Source organism: Schistocerca gregaria, chromosome 1 (genome assembly GCF_023897955.1).
Source record: "Schistocerca gregaria isolate iqSchGreg1 chromosome 1, iqSchGreg1.2, whole genome shotgun sequence".
Taxonomy (NCBI): domain Eukaryota; kingdom Metazoa; phylum Arthropoda; class Insecta; order Orthoptera; family Acrididae; genus Schistocerca; species Schistocerca gregaria.
The window spans coordinates 666,527,694-666,550,527 of record NC_064920.1 but is presented as its reverse complement, the minus strand read 5'-3'; the positions used below and the strand labels follow the sequence as shown (position 1 = coordinate 666,550,527).

Here is a 22,834-nt window from a genome sequence, read left to right as displayed (position 1 = left end):
GCGCGCAGCCCACAGTGATGTGGCCGTTAACGAGCAGCGCCCGTATTCGCCGGGCCTAATCACTGTTAGTGAAATTAGCGTACCCTCCCGCCCCCTCCCCCACCTTGGAGATCGCCTCTGGGGAGTTGAGGGCGGAGCCTCGATGGCGCAGAGGGGGGGGGGGGGGGGGGGATACGGTATGTCTCAGGGCGTTCGCCCTTGCTGACCCGTAGCGCTAGTGACCCAATGAGCTCCATTTCTTATTCTTCTGCTGAGCGTAAAGTAGCCCGTCTGGGGATTATTCTGCGATAGACTATGTTCTAGACACATGCATACTCAAAAAGCAGAACTCATTCTATAGTTTCTCCTGAAATTCGAAAAAGTTTGAGTGTCATTTAGACAGTCCATATCAGTTACATTAAATATAGTTGAAAGTAATTTACGTTTTGAAGGAAGTCGCTGTCGTACAAGGAGAAAATGATTATAAAAGACCAGCCAGTTATAGAAGAGAGATCTATTGCTTCGGTGATTATCGGTAAAGGCACTCTTATCGACGAGATTTCTTTTCGGAATTTGGTTATGACAGCCGAGAACGTCGTGCAGGAGATTACGTTTGCTAGGTCTCCTTTGTGGTGCGACGTAGCGCTTGTGTTGTATGTGAATCCAACTTCGAAATCCTAGATCGTCACCCAGATTCCGAAGCTGTTATATGGAATATTTTCACCGACTTTGTTACCAAAGCTGCATTAAGAATACATGCACTGCTTGGAAAACTATCAGTACAGGGACTTCAGCACAAGTGCCTTAAGTTCATTTATGGCTTATTGCTGTGCGTCCTTTTTTCCCCAAGGGATCGTTGTGACTATAAAATCAAGAAAAAGCTGTTCGCTGGTGCCACGTAGCGTGTGTACAACAGAAGAACCCACCAGCTGTGTTCCAAGATCGTCCGTTGATTCATATGGTTCTGCGTAGACCACAAGTGTTCTGTAATCTGACGACATCCACAGGATCTACATCGAAGAGGACATCATCTTTCGAGATATTGGTGCTGGCAGCTATTGACTAACACTAAAAGGTAAGCCTTCCCTCACATCAGGACTTATAATAGCGATTTTCATTTTCTTTCCTCTCTTGGAACTCGTGATATTCGATCTGTGCGATAGAAGTGTCCTACCAAGATGATCTTTCGATAATCTAAACTTTAGAGTCGTTCTGAATTTATCTACAATGTTCCTAGTTTTTGTTGAGAAGATCGTGAAATGATTTTAAATGTTCGTGGTGTCTTCCAATGCGAGCGTTCCTGCAGAAAATACTAAGGAAGCAACATCTGGTTTTAACGTCTCGTCGGCAACAGGGACAGTAGAAACCAGCCGCTAGCTCAACTGACATACATTGGGGGAAAGGAAAGGCTGGTGGATTATAACCGCACGTTGCCTGAAGTGAACGAAGTCTGGACGGTCAGACAGGTATCTCAGTCTCCTACCTCCCGAATAAGATAGCACAAGTGCATGTGTTCAGCCCTTGTGAAGAAACACCTCTCTTATGTTTGAAGCACGATGGCTGACCGAAGAGTACGTTTCTTCAACTTTATGACTTAAAAAGGATTTAGACCTTAAGTTAGGATGTAAACAGAAGTATATCGGACGAAATCAACTACCTGTTGGCCAGGAGAAAGCGATTCCGATTCATCGACTAACGGTCGTTTAACCGTACGAAAGTCCCCCACTCTCAAAAACATTATAGTAACAATCAGAAATTGGAAACGTTGCAACAGTAGTTGACTGAAACTTGTTGTTCCTTAAATGCCTGCAGCCCCTATAAATTTAGTTTTATGTATTTTATGTCTAAATTTTGTGCAAGCTGAATTCTTCTTCTCGATGATTAGTGTTTTTTTCTTGCTCATTTCCTATCTGTTTCCTATCTGTTGTAAAGTGCAATGAATCACTGTGTTACAATTGGAGAAATCGGAATTGACAGTTTAACTCCTAGACAGGTCCCGTGGAATAACCGTGGTGTCTCTCAGAGAGATTTGGGAAGGGCGTGATGAACATTTCATAGTTAAGATGAAATACGACGAAGCTAACGTTTCGGCATACAGTACACGAGCTTAGCTCAGTCAACTACACCGCCGCACACCTTAAGTCATCAAAGCTAACCATCTCTTCCTTTCCTTTTACGTAGAAGTCAACATCGAATTTAAAGTGAGGTCACTTGGCACGGAGTTCTAACGTCAGTAGAAGGATACCCTCTTGCCTTTGTTGATCAACTGTTCTGCAGTTCAACTGTATTTCCACAGTCCATAGAACACCACATCAAGATGCTCAACTTGATAGTCTAACTTGTCTTCGCTTGTCCATAAATTTACCATTTAATCGTCGGTTTTTACCACCTATTGTGACATACAACCGAAAGTGGTGGTTCGGATTTAAATATTAGTTCAAATGGTTCAAATGGCTCTCAGCACTATGGGACTCAACATCTATGATCATCAGTCCCCTAGAACTTAGAACTACTTAAACCTAACTAACCTAAGGACATCACACAACACCCAGCTATCACGAGGCAGAGAAAATCCCTGACCCCGCCGGGAATCGAACCCGTTAACCTGGGCGTGAGAAGCGAGAACGCTACCGCACGACCACGAGATGCGGGCTAAATATTAGTTATGTAGTAGTTGCAAAGCTTTGAAAATACACAGCCGATTCATTTTGCCATGGAGGAGAGCAACAGAAATCTAGTACAGCTTAGGCAGCTCTTAAAAATTCTGACTCGATGATTCTTTTGTTGTATGCTCGTCATCGGCGGTTTCGGTGTTGTAGCTGACTGGTTTAGTCGTTGAGATCAGAAAGCTCGAGAAATAAAACCTAAAGGTTATTGCAACTAGCAGACTAGAATCTGACTCGGAAGTAACTTTCCCATTTTTAACTATGTTAAAAAACCTATTTGAAACACTAAAAAAGTCGTAATATTTTCGAAAATTGTAAATGATCAGAGCAGATGTTTATACTATATTATTCAAAGAATTGAGGAAATCCTTATTCCATCATTAAGTCAGTGTAATATTCAAACTTGTATTTCAACAGGAATGATGATAGTGTAAGAAATTATATGATGTTCATCGTTCGTTAACAGCCTTACATAGTATTTATAAAATTTTTGTGCGGAGCCTTCAAAATGTATGTTTGCACGTATATAAATTCTAACATGTTGTAGCCCTCAAATGCTCTGTCTTGTGTTAAAAGGCCCAAGGAAGAAAGCATCACTGTTGGAACTGCACACATGCTGTAGAACCACTGTCAGTTCTCATATAAAGTCGCAGCTATTCAACACTTAGCGCCTACAGACTGAGGAGCGAATGTAATAATACTATGAATGCATTTAATAGTTTATAGCAGAAAACTGAGCTGTATGTTGCGCAAAGTTCTCTGTGCTGTTGAGCTGTGACGCTCTGTGTCGGAAATGGAGAGTACACTAAACTTGCATTTATAGTCTGATCACAACCTTCATGCCGTCCTCGAAAACCTCTTTATAACCAGAACATTGGCATTTGATTTACCATAACCACAAGAGGCCTAGTCATCTCCCACAGTTTTTCCAAAGAAAATTATTTGTAATTATATTGCGGCATCCACCACCGAAAACTATACAAGGACTGCTTGGTTCAGCTAGGAAGCACGTCCGAGCATAGAGCTAAACAGTCCATGAAGCCGTTGCACGAGTTTCTCATCGGTTCAAAAGATCTGTTAACCCTTTTTCTTCGGACCTAAAAGTTCAGTCGGCCGGTGTCGCTGAGCGGTTCTAGGCGCTTCAGTCTGGAATCGCGCGACCGCTACGGTCATGGATGTGTGTGATGTCCTTAGATTAGTTAGGTTTAAGTAGTTCTAGGTTCTAGGGGACTGATGACCTCAGAAGTTAAGTCCCATAGTGCTCAGAGCCATTTGAACCATTTCTGAACCTAAAAGTTCACAAGATTTTTTTACTTTTGGCAATATGGAGAAATAAAGACTGTCGATGAAACTGTTGTTATTTCATTCAACTGTGAAGACTTTTTAAGGGTTTAGAGAACAAGGAGACGTATTTCCACTTACATGGAAAACCAATCTATCACCAGGTTTGTCGTTTCGGTGGTCGTGTACGTTTGCTGGGATCAGCTTGATCACCGGTATCAAATAATGTGACCAAACTGCTGAGGTAATCCGTCCCTAGTCTTACACACTACTTAAACTAACTTATGCTAAGAACAACACACACGCCCATGCCTGAGGGAGGACTCGAACCTCCGGCGGGAGGGGCCGCGCAGTCTGTGACACGGCGCCAGACCGCTCGGCCACCCGTGTCATTGAGAAATGGTAATGCCTAACGTTGTACCGTATTTTATGTGTATAAAACTCAGTTTTCTGACCGGTTTGATGCGATTTCCTACTGTTTCGCCTCTGCAACAACCTTAACGACCTCAGTTATTTGATGTATATATTATATCTCCTCAGTACCTCCATTCCCCAGTAACTTTTGTCTTCTGTGGCTGCCTATTGTACAATGGTGGCAATTCCCCGAAGCCTCAACACATGTCCTGTTATCTGTCCATTCTTCTAGGTAGTATTTTCCAGGAATTCCTTTCATCGTCAGTTCTGTGCAGAATTTTTTGATTTCTTATCAGTAAGTTTCAGCACACTTCTGTAACACCACATCTTGAACGCTGCAATTCCGTTTCCTTCCGGAATTTCCGCACAGTGGTGTGATCCGGAAGTAAACGTTTTTTCATCAAATTGCGGTTTGTGTTTGATACTAGCAGAGTTCTTTTAGTGAGGAATGCCGTCTTTGCCTGCGCTAGTCTGCTTCTTGTATCCTCCTTTACTGCATCTGTCGTAACTTATTTTGCTTCCAAGATAACATAATTCGTTTACTTTGTCTGCTGTGTGATTTCCAGTGTTGATGTTGAGTTTATGGTTAATCTCATTTCTACTGCTACTTGTTGCTTTGGTGTTTCGTTAGCCTACTCTAAGGCCATACCATGTGCTCAGCAGACCATTCCGTTCGATAGGTCATGTAATGCTTCTCCAAAACAGATAGCAAACGTCTTCAGTGGTTAGTGAAGCTTATCACTGATATCATTCCACCATGAATTTTATTCCCTCTTCTGAATTATTCATTTTTTGCCCTTAATCGCTTCTTCGATACACAGGCTGAAATTATTCTGAAGATACCATCTTAGCGACCCACATAGTTAGCCTGATTCTGATAGTGATGCGTGGAGAGCTTCTAATGAACAGCTGGTTCATATTCGAATCTTTTTCAGCCTCTAGTTCCTCTAATGGATCTTTTGCTATGTATTTTCCCATTAACACGTAAGTTGTTATTGATGGTGTCTTTAGACCTTCATTATATGTCGCAAATAGAGTATATTTCTTTGCTTTGCAACATATATTTTCGATATCCAGCCTATAAGCAGGATACAAACTTATTTCAAAGACCTTAATTCGTTTTTCAGTACTTAGTTCAAGGTCCAACATATCCAGCCACAAAGGAAAGCAATGAATATGTAGCACGGAATCATTCTGGTTCTCTGTTGCAGAATGAGGTCTGATCTCATGAAGAATTTTCACATAAACTTTTTCTTAGCATATTCAGTTTAGGGTTGTGTCACTGGCGTTACTGGTCCAAATGATACCTTAGTATCTGACATTTGTTTAAATTTCCCTCTCTGGCGCGTTTTTCTAAAGCCAAACTGATCGTCCTCTGCCATATCTCCAATTTTATTTTCCAATCGTTTGTACATAAATATCGTCAACAAATTGGATTGGATGCATGAGCTGTTAAGCTGCTTCTGCAGTAGCTGTCACATTTGTCTTTTACTATTTTCTGAATTGTGTGGTTGATAGTCTTCCAAAAGTCTGTTGATGAAACTCCATATATTGTGGATACTTTTGAAGAATTGTCTGGTTAGCATTGCCTCGAATTAATTTAGAAATTCCGAAGAAATGTTACGCAGCGTTTCTGACTTGTTCGCCCTCGTGCCTTCCAAAGCTCTGTTGAACTCTGTCCCAAATAATGAATCGCTTTCTCTTCCAAATCAACATCAATTTTCTCTTCCAATAGCATTAGCAGACAAGTCTGATCCCCCATAGAGGGACTCAACACTAGCGGTTTACGAAGACACGGGCCCCGAAGCACAACGGGTCACTCATAATTTTGGTATTTTTCTCGGGGGAAAATTAACGGTTAGCACATTGTGTGCGGATGATTGTTCAGTATTTTTGAAGCACTGGAAATAACAGATCATTGACCTTCCATAAAAGTAGTTTGCTGATATGTCGCACCCGACGGCGGGATATGTTTTCAACCAGAGATTTGCCTGATAGCCGTTCATTTGAACTGACGTTAGTAATAACATAGCTAACTTAGTATTGTTTTGCGATCGAGTTGTAAGTTCCTTACACTAATTTTAAGTTCTGGCCCACTGTGTACAATATCTTTTTCAGCGCATTTCTGTAGAATATGCGTACATGCGTTAACGTTTAACCCATTCAGTAACGTCACTATTCTCGTTCTCCCCCGGCGAATGTTGCGGTGTTGGATTTCCAGTTTCCACCAACGTGTCTGACGTAGACTAGGATTTACTAACCGACATGTCACGAGAAGAGTTGCGCTCTACCTAAACTGTAGTTCGATAGTTTTGGTACACTGCGTAAATAAGGTAGTAAACGGTAAGATTATCGATAGTATTGGTAGCAGTTGGAGGGAAAGGACGTACATGAATCTGTAAGACAGAGCTGACGACTTCTCTTTGTTTTTTTTATTTGTTTAATTGTTTATTTAGCACATTATTAGAATCGCACATCAGTATGAGTCCATTGTGTACTTTACATCCTGACAGAATTGCATTTTATGGGTAATACATATTATTGATCGGGTAACTTCTGCGCTTTCATGCAACCAAAGTAACTACCTCTGATTCTAGTATACTTTACATGCATAAACGCTAAAAAATATTGTAATATTTGTATTCGATAGAACATCCTTCATCATGATCAAAGAAAAGAGTTTCCTGTTAATATCGGTTCAAATGGCTCTGAGCACTATGCCACTTAACTTCTGAGGTCATCAGTCGCCTAGAACTTAGAACTCCCTAAACCTAACTAATCTAAGGACATCACACATATCCATGCCCGAGGTAGGATTCGAACCTGCGACCGTAGCGGTCGCCCGGCTCCAGACTGTAGCGCCTAGAACCGCTCTGCCACTCCGGCCGGCTATGAATAACAGAAACACTGTTTGTATAAGTTCGGCAAAGTATTGAAGCGGTGTACGACATACTTTTGTTTTGTGTTTTTTTTTATTTCACCTCTTTTGAAGAAATTGCGTTTTCTAGTGCTGGGTGATAAATTAGTAATGTTTTCTTTTTTTCTACGACATCTCTCGGTTTCACGTTACGACTCAACAATCTTCGAATAATATCTGGATTAAACGTTGATAATTTCAATTTTGCTATAAACACTGTTTATTTTTAATTAACAGACAGGCGGACAGCTATGTGGAAGAAAAGTGTTCTGTTGAGTACGAGCCTTTTATATCCTCCCTCGGTCTGTAGACGGTTCATCGCTTCCGGTTTCTACGGAAGCTAGTAAGATTCTGATCGCATATGTAAAGGAAGCGAGCGTTATAAAGTATCACCCGATGAGTATGCAATACGCCAGCGTTCAGGTAATCTCTAAACTTTATAAGTTTATCATACGACACTTTTCACTTTTTAACGTGAGACACGGCCTCTAAATAGATCGTTGTCGATGGGATGTTAAGTTCTAATCATCCTTTATCTTTTTTTAGCGTGAGCCGAAGTACTTCATTATAAATTTTCCTGACAGTCTACGCAATTCAGCACCAGAAACGAAGACAAAATTTCAGTTTCTGCTTGGAAAAAAATTTAGTACAGTCGTAGGCTTACTGTTCCCATTTATGTTTGTCATGTAGGTAATAAAAATTCCGCCTTTTGCAAGTGAATGTTTATTTTGTTTGTAACCAAAAATGTTTCACCTATTCATATTAGGCATCATCAGCGGTTTTAATTTAGCTACTCTGTTCATGTGTCCTTTGGTTGTTCTGTAGGCACTGGATGCATACAGTACACGTTCCAAACTGATAGGTCACATTTATACGTTTCATTACATGGTCTTGCACACTTGCACACTTGATAGTGTCAATTAGAAAAGTTTACTGAGTGCATCTAGTGCCTACAGACGAATCAATGGACAGATGAAAAGAGTAGAAAAATATAAACTGATGATGCCTAATACAACGAGGCGAGACATACTTATCTGTAAACAAAGCAAACATTAAGTTGCGAAAGAAGATTTTTTTCTTATCTACATAATAAACATGACTAAAGTAGCAAGTAAGAGAGAATGGATGAAAAATTAACAATATTATTCAGCCACTCAATGAAAGCAGGAGTGAGAGCACCCTAGCCATTTCGTCGTTTTCATTGTATTCACGACCTACGTAGGCAGCAGTCCCAAAATTTTCTTTCAATTTTATAGTGCTCGGTAACATTATTTTGCTTGTCTTGTGAAATGAGGTACTAAGAATCAATTTCGATGGGTGCTCTTTATGTTTTGAGTAATGTTACTCAGGCAATGGTTCAAAAATATAAACATGCAAAACATCCGTTAGTTCTTACATTAGTGAAATAACTTGTTCAAAAATGGTTCAAATGGCTCTGGGCACTATGGGACTTAACATCTGTGGTCATCAGTCCCCTAGAACTTAGAACTACTGAAAGCTAACTAACCTAACGACATCACACACATCCATACCCGAGGCAGGATTCGAACCTGCGGTCGTAGCAGTCGCGCGGTTCCGGACTGCGCGCCTAGAACCGCTAGACCACCGCGGCCGGCCTTATTTATTACGATTTTACAGATTATCAGTATTTAATTATTCATTTCATAATCTTTATCCATAAAAATGGAAACTTTTTTTCGTAAGGAGATTGCAAGTTAAAAAAGGATACACAAGAACTTTCAGGGAAATCAGTATGACAACCATTTTATTTAAATTACTGTATCTACATTTGCGACAAGTATAATGTGGAACCTATGGAGCATTGCACGAATGAAAATTATGCTGATCGTAGAAACACGGAAAACAATAATTATTGCGACATACGCCATGGTTTTTCAGTGCGTCTATTGCAAAACAAACTTGCTGTACATTCATAAACGATTCTCGATCATCTCACTATTTCGTGGTGTACAATGCATATTTGTTATTAGAATTACGAGGGAATGGAAAAACAAAGAGTGCCGGCAGCGAATTTCGATGCAGATAGCTCGCCCTTATGAAAAGCTTACTCGCTCTGCTGCGGAGTCCTATACTAGCGACCATGAGTATACAAGCACGCCTAAAATTTTCAAACTAGTTTTTTCGAAAACGGCTGGGAGTTGCGTCTTCCTGTTTACAAACAGTATATTGATGTCATATTAGTGCCTTACGACATGCTGTCAATGTGAACCATATCGATGAGGGGGAACTGGTGCGGTTGTGATTATCATTTGCAACTAAGAAATTTTGTTTTGTTGTGCAGTATACGTAGGTGTAGCGAAAAATCTCTGTGGGGTGGCAATTATAAGCAAAAGCAAAGACCACATGGCGTATATGCGTTGTCTACGGAAGTTCCTGTTCAAGAATTCAGGGAAAACTTTCGACTTTGCAGAGATTCACATGCTGCTAAACAAAGACTTAGTGAATAAAATACAACGTATTTTTTCTCTCGATATTTGTTAGAATTAAGTAAAAGCAACTTCACATGTTATTTCAAAAATTAGTAGAAATTCTAATATAAACCTGACATGTGAATGTGGTGCAGTTTGTTCAAAATGCGTATCAGTATAATATCATTCCGAAGTAGACACAGCTGTGGAACATGCAGAAGAGCTATTCACATAAGCGTTGTTGAATATTCTCTGAATAGGCGACTCGTAACAGGATGAGGTTGATGGTTGAAGTGTTATTACTGATTCACGTAACGTTTCCTCCTCTGTTTTAAGTGCGATGTGGAACTCTTTCTTTCTTCACTGACGTCTGGCAGGCTTCTAACATGTATCTGGCTGAAAAACACATCGACATGAGAAACAGATGCCATTCGTCGTTTTCTAAATTAATTTCACTCGTGCATAGAGACTGTCTTTTCTGAATCAGCTATTTCATCATTAAATTTTTTTATGAACAATGAAAGTGAGCTGTGGCCTCAGATAGAGTTGCCAGCTTCAAAAAATAGGGAATCTGGACTCGGCGTTATATTTAGCAGACATTTTGCCGTAAAGGACTCTCTATGGGGCCTATTATTTTCAATAATTTATCACCTGCAATCAATTTAAGCTAGATCAACCATAAACTAGATTAAACTAAAATAAATTAGTAAACAGATATTCAATAACTTTGGTCATTTCAATTAGACTTATAAAGTTATAACAATAATCTACGCTTATTCTTGACTGTACATCCACAATTGCTGATATACATCAGCAAAAATAAAAATCTGCTACAGTTGTAAAAATATTTATTCCTCACAAGGAAAGCACAACCCAGTTTCACGACCGGTGTCCATATTTAGGAGCATGTTAAAATGTGATTCCATAAAGGATGCATAACTGACGTTAAAATAGGTTAAATGAAACCAGGTTGTGCTTCACTTTTCAGAAGTAGAAACTTTTACAACTGTAGTTGATTTTGTTATTGCTAACCTTTAGTTACGTATTAGCGTTTTACACTTTAACACATTTTACCAAGAACATTATTATTATTCGAGATTATTTCGTGGAATTTTTGACAGGATAGTTTTAAATTAGACAATAGTTACATAATCTATGTGATTTTGTCGGTTTGCAGTTTATTGCTTTCCTTTATCCATTGGGCGTTTATGAAGGAGAATGTCCTGCCGACGTTGGCATTACTGCCCGACACTGTAAAGCAGTATTCAGTACTCGATAATTCCCAAAATTCTTCATTATGCAGTTATTTGCACACTTTTCATGTACCAAAATCCTTTTAAAAGCAGAGTCGTCTTTTTGTAGAACGATTTTGTTGAAATTTGCTGTCGTCTACGTAGCAGGCAAGGGCGGCTGGCGTTGGCTCTGTTCTACTTAGTCTCGCTCGCTCTGCGAGTATCGTGATTATGACGTTATGTGTAAGGTTTATTCAGCCCACGAAGGTGAACATTGACATACATAAGAATAGGATTCTTTAATTAATATAAACATCATTACGGTATATCGCCTTAACCCTTCTCACTCTTCGCGATTACGTCATTAGCTTCGAACGAGCCTTAGTGTTCTCTACTTCATCGCTAAAACGCCTAACAAAAGACGGAACATTTCCCTCCAAAGCCGGACTTCTGGTGACGCCCGCTCGCATAAGCGCACACTTCTGGTGAAAGCTCAGAAGGGAAACTCCCCATCGCAAACCCTTCAGGTCCAGTGATAAGGTGGCCCATTGGATAGCCCGTCAAAAACTAAACACAGATCAAGCATGAAAACAGGAAGAACGTGTACTGAATTGTGAAAAAAAAAGCAAAATAGAAGTAGTCAATGGTCCAAAATTAACAACATGGAAGAACCTGAACGAGCTACTGTGTTGTGTATAAGTGGCCACGGTGTTGAACTGCAACGTGGGAGATCTATGTTCAAAACTCCCCCGCGCTTCCTTTCCCTCCTCCTTCACAAAATCAAGAACTTCCCGTCCGGTCACTGAAGTGTCTTACTCCTTCTGTAGTCTTGGCAGTTGTCATACTATACACTGGTTATAACCGAGCGAGGTGGCGCAGTGGTTAGCAGACTGGACTCGCATTCGGGAGGACGACGGTTCAATCCCGTCTCCGGCCATCCTGATTTAGGTTTTCCGTGATTTCCCTAAATCGTTTCAGGCAAATGCCGGGATGGTTCCTTTGAAAGGGCACGGCCGATTTCCTTCCCAATCCTTCCCTAACCCGAGCTTGCGCTCCGTCTCTAATGACCTCGTTGTCGACGGGACGTTAAACACTAACCACCACCACCACCACCACTGGTTATAGAAAATGAGTCATGTGATAAGAATATGTTACCGTCGCAAGTAAATGTGATGACTAGTGAGAGCAGGTGAGATTCGCATGGACCTCTCACTGAAATGAAAAAAAAGAAAGAAACGTGTCTGAGCTATGCTACAACAAAGGAATTCAAAAGTAAAAACTTCCAAAAAGGAACACATATGGTACTTGTGTAGAACAAGTAGGAGGTACCTATGTCTGGAGGCTCCTTCCTTACACCTCGCTGTCGCAAACGGACTTCACAACACGACACAGACACAAATGCGAACAGACACATCAGACGGTCAGTTCATAATTTTATGAGAAGAAAAAACAGAAAGGAGCACAAGGGAGATTCGAACACGGATCACATCCTTCACTGTCCAAGACCGTGACCACATAACAATGACACCGTGGCACGGTTAAGTCCGCTCGATGCTGTACATCTTAATCTTGGACCGTTCACTTTTTATATTTTGCTGGTTTCTTCCTGTTTTCATGCTTGATCTGTGTTGAGTGTTTGACTAGCTATGCACTGAGCCATCTTACCACTAAATCTGATGGGGGGAAGGGAGACGATGGGGAGTTTCCCTTGTCAGTACTGACAGGGCTCAGCCTGAAGAAACAGCTGACACACGCCGACAACAGGTACAACAAGACACAAGCAGTACACAGAACGACAGGTGCCTTCCCCAATTGACTACTTGCTCCTGCGCCTCTGTCAGGAGCTCGTGTTCTTGTTGTTAGCTGTCTCTGGATTACGTTGTCGCGTTGGGGACTCTCTCCTCTTTGGGACTGGGTGTTTGTGTTGTCCTTATCATCTCATCATCATTCGGGTAAGTCCCCTGCTGAACTGTGAACAGATTAGGAATTTGTACGGGCGATGATATCCACGCAGCTGCGTACCCCACAAACCAGATATCATTGTCACCATCCTGCGCCTCTGCTTGAGCCTAATCATTTGCAGGCAGTGCGTACAAACGTAGTCCCCTCCTCCACTCTGTCTCTGCTTCGTGTAGTTCGCTTACGGCCTAGGCCTTTCCAACCATCCGTTCTTTACTCTAAGCTTAGCAGCGTAATTCCTTTTGTATTCTAAACTTTGACGCCAACGTAGTAAACCGATACTGTCAGCCTCCATGACAGAACTTGCCCACTGAATGCATATTGTTATTATCAGCGAGGTTACCGATTCCGATATTCTGTAAGGCACGGTGATGCAATAGTTAACAGTAGAAATGTTTTTGGGTACCACGGAAACAAGCAAGAAACGCTTGGCGAAACAATCGGGAGGCCGTGTGCTTTGTCCGGCGCGGCGCCTGACAAATAGCGGCCATTAGTCGCCGTCGCGAGCAGCGCTAATTGTTGGTCGCGCGTCCATTTCTCTTCGTTACCTCGCGGCCCGTCACAAATTAATAGCCTAGCACCGCCCTCCACGCGTCTGTATTCAGCTCCCGGCCTAGAGGTTAGTCGCAATGGAATTAGCGAGACGCAGCGGGGTGGCTGTTATTGTGCAGTGCGAATTAATGAGTGCATTCCGCTCCGGCTCAAGCTACCGCATTAAAACTAGTGTCGAAAACTGAGGAGAAGCCATTCAAAAAGCTCTGCAGGAAGAGAAATGATTCTCTACTTACATATGGATGACTGGCTATACGTGAATTGCTGTAATACAGAACTAAGAAATCAAATGAAACGTGCATGTGGCATATGTGACTGGGAGTCCCCTTCAGGGGAGCTGGGCCGCCTGTTGCCAAGTCTTTTTACTTCACGCAACTTCGGCGTCGCGATGAAACGATGCCGAGGACAACGCACATACCCCGTCCCGAGCGCAGACAAATCCCCCTTAAGGCCATGAATCGAACCCGGGGCCCCGTGATGGAGAGTCAGCAACAGTAACCACAAATCGCCGAGGTACTGACTGAATTAAGAAATTGTATGCTACGGTCATAGTGATATCAAAATCTGTTCCTTAGAATGATGGCTGTAGACAAAAGGGTGACGATGAGGATGTCTGTTGTTGCCTCTTAATCTTGCGCACGATTTCAAGTATACATTTATGGAATCAGGATTTGGACAGCAAAGCCACACAAAATTAAAAAATTTCTATCAACACAAAGAAGTCCTTCACGTCTGGTGGAGACTGACTAATAAGAATAAAAATAATTATTAAAGTTGTTATTGTAGTGGTCTTCAGTCCGAAGACTGGTTTGATACAACTCTTCTTTCTGCTTTATCCTGTACAAGCTTCTTCACCTCCGAATAACTGCTGCAACTTACGTCCTCCTGAATATGGTTAGTGTATTCACCTATTGGTCTGCCTCTATCAATTTTACAATTGGTTTAAATGGATCTAAGCACTAAGGGATTTAGCATCTGAGGTCATCAGTCCCCTAGACTTAGAACTACTTAAACCTAACTAACCTAAGGACATCACACACATCCATGCCCGAGGCAGGATTCGAACCTGAGATCGTAGCGGTCGCTCGTTGGAGACTGTAGCGCCTAGAACCACTTGGCCACCCCGGCCGGCAAGATTGATGTATAATGCCTAGAAGACAGACGGTGAACAATAAGTAATGTTGTCCAATTCGGATCCGTTCAAAAGAAAGTTTCTAGCAATGTCTATCTGTTAACCGTAGTAAAATCTTCCAGACTAGAAGCACATCTCTTGCAAAAATCTCAGGTTTGGTTGAACGTTTCAGTGGTTAAAATGATAAATTGTTGGCACCTGAATTCTAGAAATGAATAGAAAATAAAAAATAATTCATGCGTAGTGGAAATACAGTAACATAAAGTAGTATAAAAAGTTTTTGAAATGTCGTGGGCAGCGGGAATGAAACCAGCAGGCAATGGAATAATTTACTCAGTACCTGTATACTAAATCCTAGTACAAACAATAAAAATGAAAATGCAGGAAAGACAAACTTAAGAAACTTGCAATGGTGCTGTACTTCAGAACCATTGCCGTTTAACATATATGCCAAAACTAAAGTAGAAAGTGAAATGAAAGGAAAATTAGAAACAAAGCGACAAGCACTGCAGTATTCATTAGCTTGCAAAGGTTTGCAGATAGCGTCAGCTGAGTGAAAGGAAAAGCGAGAATTACTGAATAGAATGAACAGATTGCTTAGCACTTAATTTAAATAAAGAATAAGGAAACCGCATAAAGACGTAATGACGAGTAGAAGAGTACGAGCAGAAAGGAGAATGTAGTAAAAAACTAAAAGCAAATTGCTACGCAAAAATAATATTTCTCAAGGAGGTAATATGCATAACAAACCGGCACAAGAATAGAAAGCAGTCAACAGAACTATAGAAAAGAAATTATATAGACTGTGGTAGAAACGGAAATCGTGTGTTTGAAGATGGCAGATAGGCGGAAATGAAACTTTAGAAAAATCGATAAAAGCAGACCCAGGAAGCAGTTGTAAAAGTTGTATCATGTTTCGAATCCGTGGAGAAAGAGAGCTGTATGAAAGAAAGCCCAAGTTCGTGGTATATGAACTGTGGTATACAAAGTCGTTAATAATGCGATGGTGGGAGCAGATGGTGGGAGATATAATAGGGGAAGATACAGTCTCCACTTAACATAGTACTTGATACGTAGAAATTAATGTGGAGCAGCAGGCTGACATTTGCATCATGAAAACAACTCGATTGGATAATAAGATTTCGCCGTGGAGTCTGTGTGTTTTGCAGCCACTGTAGAGGGCTCCCACCGAGACGGCGGTTAGTTGGCCTCTTGTCGTCATCGTAAGCGCATGTATCGACAGAATTTCTGCCGATTTTCTTTCAGAATAAAAATTTGTATGTTATGAGAGTTGTTCGTATGGCATAAAATTTGATGTCAAGAACCGGGCAGAACGATTGCCAGGCCTTCTCTCAGAGTCGTGACGACGGCGAGTTGGTTGGTAACTTCGATTTCTCTCCCCGCAGTACGAACCTACTGCGTTACTATTGTCTAATCAGCGACCGGCTTTACCTTAAACACTCATTTCATATGCAGATTTAGCGTGAAGTGCTTCTGGACTCCTGGATGACATTGACGGCAGTTACTCGATCAGTGGTACGCACAGCGATCCACTGTTTCAGTCCTCGTTACCCCTGTGCAGAACTCAATAATACATTACTAGGACCTTCGAGTGGCCTCTTTTGTCGAAGCTCGAGGAACGGTTCCGGAGAAAAGAGTCCGCAGAGGGAAGAAACATTGACGATAGCAAGTCGCGACCGAAGGGCCCTCGTCGAGTGCTCGAAAGCAGCGGAGCGCCGCATGCAGATCTGGGGCGGTGGCGTGGCGTGGGAAAGGCCGACCCCAGTGGACGCCACTGTTGCGCCGGCCGAGTGCCCTGCCGGGGAGGGCTGGCGTCGCCCTCCACTGAACACTCCACACTCCGCGCCGATGTTATCACACGGACGGGTAGAGTCAGCTTCCGCGCTGGAACCGCGCACTATTTCGCGCATAACAAAATTTGGCTTATGATGTAGAAGTAACACCTCCCACTCCCCTGGCAATACCGTATACTGAAAGCTCTTCAAGAGCCGGTCAACGGCATAACTACGGCAATATCTTTAGTATCTCCCAACAAGCAAGCACCTTTCCGTCAACAACAGTTTTCACAAGTTTTATGTAGAAATCACACTCTAGATCACGGTTTTTTTTGTTGTTTCAGCAGAATTTGGTCATCTTCAGGTCTAAAATATGAACAGAATGGTAGTGATGATATTCGTCATAAACGAAATTTCCAGTTCTTCTTCATTTCCACGCATACAATTTTCAGTCCTACCACAGTTCTGTGGTATTTGTTGCAGTTAGATTTCTTTCCTTGAATGCTTTCTTCGCTTGTGAGATCATGTCATCACGTTGTGTAACTCTACCTTCTACCTAGTAGAATTATTCCAATTTTTCTACTAAGTTTTATTTGTTGTTCCCCCACTTTTTTAGTAGTTATTACATTATCTACATCTTATTGACCCTCAATTTAAATTAACTTATTACTTGTATTTCTTTATTTATTACTTTTCATTTTTCCCTTAAATTCAGCCACAATCGTCTGTGAACTTTCACATGGCAACGTTTCTTGTGCTACTTGTCTTACGGTTTAGAATTTTCCTCTCGTTTGAGACTCTGTAATAACTTTTCAAGATATATGTTGAACATCACTGGTGCTGATAGAAAACGACGCCTATGCTCTCCATATTATAGATCTGAAGGTGTCCTAATTAGAACGCAACCGTTTATAGTTTATAGTATATCTTATATATGACGTGCTTTGTAGACAAACTCACAAAACAAGATCACTGTTTGCTCCTGGCGACTCGAATGGTTCAAATGGATCTGAGCACTATGGGACTTAACACCCTTCGAACTTAGAACTACTTAAACCTAAGAACATCACACACATCCATGCCCGAGGCAGGATTCGAACATGCGACCCTAGTAGTCGCGCCGTTCCGGACTGAAGCGCCGAGAACCGCTCGGCCGGCTCTGGCAACTCAGTGCCGCCTTTCTGTGGTTCTGTCGAAGTTTCAGAAGAAAGGGTGGTTAATGAAGGACGGAACACCTCCAGAAAAATTCAGCAGGCGCTGCACTGTGCTTAATACATCAGACTTTCAATCTTCATTTGGCTCCCCATTTTGTGTCACACCTACGATTGGAGCGGGAGAATTACGTCAGTCTGTCGAGATGATGGTTGAAGTTATCGCTATAGCAAAAGTCTACAAATAACGAGTATTTTAGGCCCCTGTTTCGATCACAGCCGAAGTAGAATCTCCCCACACGTCGGTCAGGGGCCGAAGATAGCGTAGGAAAATCCTGAAACTGGTTGCCAAATAAAATAAGATTGGAATCTAGACGGCTGAAAAGTGTTTAATTTGACATCCTGTATCGAACAGTCGAGTCTCGCAACCATCTCTAAAAAGGACATACAGAGAAAGTGTATTACTATTGTTCGTGTTTAGAGTTTTTACAAGGCCTGGTGGAGGATATAAAGTGCGTGGACTGCGTCAGATGTTGAGTGATCAGCCGGCCGCTGTGACCGAGCGCTCCTAGGCGCTTCAGTCTGGAACCGCGCGACCGCTATAGCCGCAGGTTCGATTCGTGCCACGTGCATGGATGTGTGTGATGTCCTTAGGTTAGTTAGGTTTAAGTACTTCTAAGTTCTAGGGAACTGATGACCTCAGATGTTAAGTCCCATAGTGCTCAGAGCCATTTGAACCATTTTTGTTGAGTGATCACACGGAGATGCTGCTTTCATGTGTCAGACAGCGTCATTAGCATTTGGCAGGGTTTAAAAGGGGATCATTGTGAGGTTCCGTTTGGCCTGCTGGTCAAATCGTAAAATAAACAGATCTGTGACACGGCCCAGTGTTTGAGACCATGGGTACGTGAGGGTAGGCGAACTCGCCAAGTTTCCACTCGATGACGTCTGACCACCATGAGGGAGGACCCCGTGAGCGAGCGAGCGACTCTTAACCTAAGGGACATCCTAAGTGCCCTGTGGTTTTACAGGCTAAACCCAATTGTTATTCCTGTTTATCCTAATTGTATTTGTGTCTCTGATGGCCTAACGTGTTGTGTGTGTCCTATGTGTCACATGAGTGTTGTGTGCGTGTGTAGTGTGTCTGAATTTGCTCCAACAGTGGTCGTGAGTGTTTCCACTGGCGATTTACTGCCGAAGCATGTCGGGCCATCGTGTGGTCCCCCTCCTGTGCTCCTGGGTACCCAGGTTTGCTATTAACCTGTTGTCTGACTGGGACGACAGTTCATAGAACTGCCGCGCCAGCAGTTTGAAGCGATCCCTAATCATGGGGATCCCTGTGACGTCATGCAGGTCCCTGGTGGGGAAGTCCCGCGGGAGGTGCATGGCAAGGCGCAGGACCTTACCTTGTAGGCCTTGTAACCGCTTGATATGGCAGTCGGCGGCATTTCCCCACACTACGGCCGCGTATTCCAGCACTGGCCTGATCAGTGCTAGATATAGCGTAATGCCGCAGTGTGTGGGAAGCGTGGACTGTGGATTTAGTACAGGGTAGAGTTCGCGTAAGCGTCCTAAGACTCTGCCCCTAACCTCTGTGACATGTGGTCCCCATGTGAGGTGCCGGTCTAAAGTCACGCCCAGATACTTAACAGTGCGAGACCATGGGATGGGGCCTCCCATGATCTGCACTGGTTGAAGATCCCTTGGTATCCGGCGACGTGTAATAATAATTGCCTGGCTTTTTGTGGCGTTAAATTTCAGGCGCCATTTTGTTGCCCAAGCTCCCAATACGTCGCACGCCTCTTGTAGGCGACGACGAAGGATATTAACCTTGAGGCATCGTGCGTAGAGGGCGGTGTCGTCCGCATATAGTGCTAGCGACACTCTCTGCGTCCTAGGTACATCTGACGTGTACAGGGTGTACAACAGGGGGCCAAGGACGGATCCCTGTGGTACTCCCGCACGAACAGGCCTATTAGTGGATACTCCATCACCGGCGCGGACACTAAAAGTGCGATTTTGCAGGTAGGATGCAATGAGTTTCACATGTGGCGTCGGTACCCCCAGTTCAAAAAGTTTGAATAGGAGGCCCTCATGCCACACGCTGTCAAAGGCCCTGGAGACGTCAAGGAGTATCGCCCCTGAATACTCCCGGCGCTCCAGGGCACCCATCGCATCTTCTACTAACCTCAAGAGCTGTTGCTGTGTACTATGCCCCTGCCGAAAACCGAACTGTTCGGGAGGCATGAGCAACTCGCGGTTTACATGAGCTAGAAGTCGTTGGGCATAAATCCGCTCAAAGACCTTTGACATTACTGGGAGGAGGCTAATAGGTCGGTAGTTTTGCGGCAGCCTTGCATCCTTCCCTGACTTTGGGATGGCTACCACCTCTGCATGTTTCCATACAGAGGGGTAGTCCCCAGTTCGCAGCACATGGTTGAATAGCTCGGTGAGCGGCTGGATAGCAGGAGGGGGGAGCTGCCGTAGCATAACTGCCTCCACTCTGTCACTGCCACCGGCTTTCCTGGTGTTTAGGGTTCGCAGTTGGTATTCAACCTCCTCCTCAGTGATAGCAGCTATCTCGTCCTCTGGAGCTGCCTCTGCTGCCAGGAATACAGGCAGACGCTCGTGCACGAGTTGTACATGTGCTGCGTCTATGATGTCCGCTACAGGCGTGAAGTTGGCTGCAAACGTGTCAGCCAGGGCGCTAGCCTTGGCGTCTGGTTCGCAAACCACCTCCCCACCAACTTGTAGCGGAGGTATACGCTGCCCTTTCCTGAGAAGCCTTTTTGTCGTCTGCCAGGCAGAGCCATCATCAAGGCGGAGCATGGCCACCCTCCCTGCCCGGAGGACCCCGTATTGCTCAACAAGCACATTGTAACCCCTTCACCTCTGTGAATGCCATCTGAGAACAAGTAATGGACTGCCTCGAACATTCGGTGTCATCCTGCACAACTGGTCGGAGACTAGCAGCAGCAGGTCTCGGGAATTACCGTCCCAGGCGAAGTAGGCTGCTGTTAACACCACAACACTAACAGCTGCGTTTTAAAGTGTTGCCGCGAGCGGGAAGCATGGCACGCTGATGAATGGTGTCTCATTGTGCTCATGCTGTTGTGTTCAGCGATGAATTGAGCTTCTGCTCTATTCCGGATAATGGAGACCACCTCGTGAGACGTCCGAGTCTTTCAAAGTTTTGGAAAGGGACGGCAGCGTTAATCCAGATGTAATGCTGCCGGGACCCTTGGGAGACCCAGCATCTCCTTGGGTGACATGAACACACGGCTGGTAGCAACTGAGAGAACTCTGGTGGCACAACGGTACCATGGAGGTGGTTTTTTTTTCCTTCTCTAGTACACTGCTCGTCGACACATGACGCGTGTCTCTGTGAATTGTCTGCGCGATTTTGAGGAACTCCCGTGGACAACAAGATCTACGGGTCTGTTCCCCAACAGAACGTGGGTGGGACCAGGTATGTCGCCAACTACGTTCCAGTATCAGCATCCAGGATATTAGTGACCAGCTACAACAGTTGTCGGCCATCTTGCTTCAGGAGAGGATCCAATGGCCTTGCTACAGTCTTCCCAACTGAATCAGTGCGTGGATGTAAGTCAGAGGCGCTTCATGTTGAAAAATTGTCTCATACTGCCACGTTATTTGTAAATGATTCGGCTCTGTAATTACATCAGTCCCTCTTAGGCCGCGAAGTTTCATTTTGTTACCTCCTCCTCTTCTGGTTGATCCACTTTTTTGTCAGGTTGTGTAATAGTAATTTGCCTTACTGATGAACCTGAAGTCTGGAGTGAAAGAAGTGTTGTCCAATTTTCTCATTACAAATGTCGTATTCTCTGTTATCAATAATGTTATGTGAAGTAATAGTTTGTGATTTATGGGGAAAGTAATAAGAGTATCTGCGTGGTCTGTTGACGGGAGGTAAATTGTTCTGCAGTCAGCTTCAAATGCCGGTTCTCTAAATTTTCTCAATAGCGTTCTTCTAAAAGAACACCGCCTTCCCTCTGGCGATTCTCATTTGAGTTCCCGCAGCATCTCCCTAACATTTACTTGTTGTTCTAACTTACTGGTAACAGATCTAGCAGCCATCCTCTGAACTGATTCCATGTCTCCCTTTAATGTGACTTGGTACGGATTCCAAACAGTCGAGCAGTGCGAGAAAAGATCGCACCAGCATCCGATATGTGATCTCCTTTACAGGTTAACCGCGCTTTCCTAAAATTCTCCCAATAAACCGCAGTCGACCATTCGCCTTCCCGGCCACAGTTCTCACATGCTCGTTCCGTCTCATATCGCTTTGCAACGTTACGCGCAGTTATTTATACGATTTAAACGACTTGACTGTGTCAAGCGGGACACTAGCAAACACAGTATCCGCATATTACTTACATTTTTCCACATTTAGAGCTAGCTGCCATTCATTACATCGACTGGAAATTTTGTCTAAGTATCGTCCTGGTCACTCAACTTCGACACCTTACCGAACACCACAGCATCATCAGCAAACAGACGTAGACTGCTGCCCATCCTGTCCGCCAAATCATTTATGTATATAGAGGACAACAGAGGTCTTGTCACCTTTCCCTGGGCACTCCTGTCTCTGAGAACACTCGCCGTCGAGGACAACATACTGGGTTCTATTTAACTATACTGTATTCTGCGTTGTTTGCTAAAGCGGTTACCAATGAAAGCAAGTGCCAGTACGCCCTGCCGACAAGTGGTACAACAGCACTATGGCGTTCTTAGAGAGCAAAGCGATCAGTCTCTATGAACAGGACATTGTTGTTGTTGTTGTCGTGGTCTTCAGTCCTGAGACTGGTTTGATGCAGCTCTCCATGCTACTCTATCCTGTGCAAGCTTCTTCATCTCCCAGTATTTGCTGCAACCTACATACTTCTCAATCTGATTAGTGTATTCATCTCTTGGTCTCCCTCTACGATTTCTACCCTCCACGCTGCCCTCCAATGCTAAATTTGTGATCCCTTGATGCCTCAAAACATGTCCTACCAACCGGTCCCTTCTTTTAGTCAAGTTGTGCCACAAACTTCTCTTCTCCCCAAATCTATTAAATACCTCCTCATTAGTTACGTGATCTACCCATCTAATCTTCAGCATTCTTCTGTAGCACCACATTTCGAAAGCTCCTATTCTCTTCTTGTCCAAACTAGTTACTGTCCATGTTTCACTTCCATACATGGCTACACTCCATACAAATACTTTCAGAAACGACTTCCTGACCATTAAATCTATACTCGATGTTAACAAATTTCTCTTCTTCAGAAACGCTTTCCTTGCCATTGCCAGTTTACATTTTATA

The 22,834-nt window shown here is 43.3% G+C and overlaps 1 protein-coding gene across 2 annotated transcripts in view; it reads left to right on the top strand.

Moving 5' to 3' along the window:
- The first annotated feature begins 251 nt into the window (after positions 1–251).
- Positions 252–22,834, top strand: part of LOC126301017 (uncharacterized) — a 37,002-nt gene continuing 14,419 nt past the window's right edge. For both annotated transcript variants that reach the window (XM_049991696.1, XM_049991683.1), the window contains exon 1: positions 252–1,054. The gene's annotated coding sequence lies outside the window, so the exon portion shown is untranslated. The remainder of the gene's footprint in view (positions 1,055–22,834) is intronic.